The sequence below is a fragment of the Magnolia sinica genome, chromosome 11 (assembly GCF_029962835.1).
Source record: "Magnolia sinica isolate HGM2019 chromosome 11, MsV1, whole genome shotgun sequence".
Taxonomy (NCBI): Eukaryota; Viridiplantae; Streptophyta; class Magnoliopsida; order Magnoliales; family Magnoliaceae; genus Magnolia; species Magnolia sinica.
Window position 1 is genome coordinate 40,645,310 of NC_080583.1, and position 4,936 is coordinate 40,650,245.

Genomic DNA, 4,936 nt, shown 5'->3' on the forward strand with positions numbered 1-4,936 from the left:
AGTAATGGTTCACTCTGCAGTTGGGGCTTATGCGTATTTTCAATTTAGGCGTTCGCCGGTTTTCTTTTCGACAGATGGATTTTCCTAAATGTGATGGAGCTTGTGGAGCGAGCGGGCCATGGACACAAGCGGCTGTGTATAGCTCGCTCACCTCCACGTCAACACGTAAGTCATCAGGGCACACGTGCGTGTGATGTCTGAGCTTTCAAGGACGCGGTCCACACGGTCTGGATCATCTGGGAAAGAATCAGGGCCGATCACTCTGAAGATGGCCCACGATGCACAAGAAAAATTAACCACTGGATTATTTTATTCACGCCGTCAAATTGTTTTGTACACTATTGCTTGACTGAGGAGTGAACTGCCCTAATTTTTCGGTCAGTTTATCTATCAATGTGGCCCACCTCATGAAAAGCTAAGATCCTGGTCACATTAGCCACATTTTTAAGGGTGCTAGCATGTAGATGAGCACACGCGTTTGTGCATGACAACCTTCGGCGCCGTAATCCCGGCAGATTACAAGGAAGGTTTGCCACTGCATGCCGGGTTTATCAGGTTCAGATATGCATGGGCCTTTTAGGGTATGCGTACAGTTTCCATTGATCCACACCGTTTATATTATGGGCCTCACCTTGGATAGAGGAGAGCAGAAACATAAAATCTCCTCGGATAGGAGTATTATAACGATTTAATTAGGAGGTATTTCCTTTTAATGCCATGGTCTCCGTGAACTTTGAATTATCAAAGGTTTAGATCATTTAATCTGAGAATTCTTTTGTTTATCTCCCTTCTTCGATGAGGATCATCTTATAAACAGTTTTGATGGTTGGATAGGACCCAATCCAACGGCTAGGATGCAATACTTCCGGTTGTATTAGTGCTAAGAAAGTGGCCATTTGCGACTGTTGCCACTGGAGTATCACTCACCCACGTGTGACAGTGTGAGGTGTGTCATTTGGTATGAATGTATGAGTTCCATTAGAGTTGTCCTGAAAACCAATGTGAACCGTGATTTACTGGATTTACTGGCCATGCCATGTGAAGGTGAGAAGGGTTTATATATATATATATATATATATATATATATATGAGCAGAGTCCATCGGAGAATATATATAATATGCCTTCGATAGTGTCGATGCATAAATTTGGTTATATCCCTCTTGACCTGCTTACCAGCAGAAGGAATGGACAAGGAAGACCTTGGCTACATTAGGGGACCCTTTTATATCTAAGTCATGAGAGAGATCTAGATCTTAGTCAAGTACTGAGGGTTTATAGCTAAAGATTGTGCGTCCCTTTCACCGTTAGAAGTACCCATATTTGTAGTTCAGGAGAGGTAGTGATATAGAGGAGATCTTTCTATTTAGTAGTGTATATTGTAGAGGGATTTGGGTTCAAATGCATAGTGGATATTAAAATGAAGAATTAACGATGTCCTAGAGGAGAGTGAATAGGACAATGCCAAATAATCGAAATAAATGTGGAATATATAAATATTACAAAAATCTCAATCGCTTGAGTATTAAAGCTTTGATTCAAAGAATTCGTAGGACAACCTTCACCTAAAATATTAAGCAAGACAACCTTATTTCACGAATGTCTTTAAAATCAATTTTTCAAATTAACAAAAGAATATAAAAAGATTACAACATTAATCACAAGAATGAAATAATAAATTACATCCAATTACCAAAAAATAAACAAATCATTCACCGCATGACACAATGAGTTATATTGGTTCGGTGCTTAAAACAACCACACCTACTCCACTCCCAAAAGTATTATCCTTGTAATTTTAGCTTTCACTATAAAAAGGTTATCATAGGGTCACCTTAACAACCTGATACAATTTTTTGTAATTTTCATAGGCTATCATAATAAAAAAAAAAACCCTACTAAGCTTTTCTCAAGCTATATCAGACAAAACCTTACTGAAATTTTCATAGACTATCTCAGAAAAACCTAAAAAGAATTTCAGAAAGTATACTTATCTTCAAATGTAGAAGACGTAACAGAAGAACTTCTTTCTTGAATGTAGATGATACAGTGTTCAATCAAATAGAAAGAGTCTAGGGTTTTATAGATTTTAGAAATGTAAACCCAGATGCTACTTAATTCAATTTTCTTATATCTCAAAGAAGAGTATATATTACTCTCTCAGAATACAACTTAAATGATCTTGAGAAAAATGAGAATTGAATAAACTATAAAACAAAATGTATAAATATCAATAGATAGCTTGCCGAGGATTTGAGCTTCTCTCTCTCTTGCAGAAGGATTACAATAATTTTTCATGATTCTTTACAATGAGAGAAAGACTTAGTTTATAGGCAAGGAGGTTGAATCTTTGGCTAGCCTAAGACTAGATTCGGATAGCTAGAGTTCACTGGATTTAGTTCAACGGCTCTTGGATTGCGTGGGATAAGATTTATCCAAAATTTGGTTGGCACGAGGACAAATTCAGCTAGCCGAATTTGCCACTCAGCTGACCAAATTCTCGCGAATTCCAAAAGATTGCATTGCTAGAATTTCACCCGAACTTTCTTGGGCTAGCCGAATTTCAAGTTTAAGCTAACCGAATTTTCAACAGAAGTTGTTATTTTTCTCAGGCTTAAAGTTGGGTTGGCCAAGGAAGTTAGGCTGGCTGAACCAGAAGTTAGGCTGGCCGAATGTCATACCAAAAATACTTATAAAAATCGAAGATAAATAATTTTTAAAAGCACCTATTCCTAAGGTCTTTATAGGGTTATACCACCTAAGATATAGCAAATATCTGAGTCACCTTGTCTTGAACTTTGTCTTGAACTACGGGCGACGATTTCTTTGAGAAGATGTGCTGATCTTAACTTGACCATAAGCCGATCTTGAGTTGATTTTCAGGCATGTAGAGAGTTGTGATTCCATACTTGTGATTTGACCTTGAAGCACTTTTGTCTTAAGAAATTTGACAATCTAATCATGCTAAACATAAAAGTACTTACAATCTCTCCATTTGTCAATTTCGTGACAAAATACATAACATTACATAATACTAAAAAGGTCCAGCTAAACATCATGTGGGGGGAGGGGGGAATAGGACTATACCAAATTTAAAAATAAATACGGAATACAAAGATAGATAACACAAACAAATAATAAAATAACACAAGTAAATAGCAACCTTAAATGTACTATTCTTGAGAGGTTGATACAAACTTAGTTCTAAAGACAACCTAACACTAAAAACCAAATGCCTATGGCAAGACAACCTTACTAGAACGTTTGTAAGTATCAAAAACTCAAACTAATAAAGAGGCAAATGAAATAAACTAAGGTATTACAACATTTACCACAAGTGCATAAAGTAAATTACACCATTCACCACAAGTGCATATGTAAATTACAACATTCACACACATAAGCAAATTCAATCATCCACCACAACTCCAGGAATTATAGTGGTTCGTTTGTGTGTACACCAACTGTTTGAAAAATAGCCACACAACTACTCCACTCCCAATATCCACACCCACGAGATATTGGCTTTCATTATGAAAAAGGTTTTCCAAGGTTCACCTTAAAACCTTCACAATTGTGTCTTTAGATGGGCTTACATAATTATAAAAACCCCACACTCTAAGATTTTCTAAATTACTTCAGACAAAACCAAAAATGAGATTTTCTGGCATAATCTCATAAACCACAAAAGATATACAAAGATTAAATGGTACTTATTTGAAAAATTCTCCTTCTGAAGAAGCCCGGTAGAAGTAATCCGATGTAGACGAAGATGTTCAATGTCCAGTCTCACAAATGAAAGATTCTAGATCTAAATGATTTTTAGATTAATTCAGCCCGGGCTAGCTTGATTTGATTTTGATCTCAAAGAGGGTAAAAATTGAAATTCCCTTCTTTAATGAAATTGAGTTGAATGGAGATCACAAAATCAAATGCAAAAAGCTATTTTAGAGAATTTTAAATGAATACAATATCGCTTAAGAAATGCAGGAACTTATCTCTTAGAATGATGGTTTGATGTCGCTTGGAATGAATGAAAAACTCTGAGATTCGTCCTCTATTTATAGGCGAAAATACTGTTCTCTCGACTAGTCTAAGGGTCGGTTCGACTGGCCAAAGGACTAACTAAATTTCAAAAATTCTGGCGTAATAAGATAAGGTCATTACTTGACTAGTCGAGTAGCCTACTTGACTGGTCGAGCAATGCACTCGACTGGTCGAGTGGGACCAAAAACCTTGCTGGACTTTGAGTCGAGCCTGCACGACTGGTCGAGCATTGTTCACTCAACCGGTCAAGCAGTCTCCACGACTGGTCGAGGGTCTAATAGAAAATTTCAAAAATTCACAATAGATCTTGGACTAGTCGAGAAACTCTTGGACTGGTCGAGCCCGAGCTTGGACTAGTCGAATAAAGACTAGGATTAATCGAGAAAATGAACTATAAACTTAAGAAATGACCCAAATAAAATATGCAATGAATATGACCTAACCTATGGTCAATCTAGGGTCATCCATACCTTGTTTGTAAGTTTGAACAATTGAAACATCGTTCGCTCTGCTAATTCATACACTTGAAATACCTGAAGCTTGCCTTCAAATCTTGAACTTGAGCTTAAGTAAAGACTTGAGTTCTTGAGTCTTTAAAGTACTGAACTTGAAGATTAAACTTGAACTTGAGCCTTGAACTTGTACTTAAGCTTGAAATCTTGAACTTCGACAACGCTTCTTCGACTTGAATACATAGAGAAGTTCGACAAAGACTTGGATAACTTTAAAATGCATGAAGTTGATTTATACATCTCATCAATACATGATACATATTCTAAATGATTTAGCACAACAAAATTTGACAAAACTAGTGTTAGATTTACAATATAGAATTTACAATCTCCCCCTTTATCAAATTTGTGACAAAACCAAATAAAGAATCATGCATC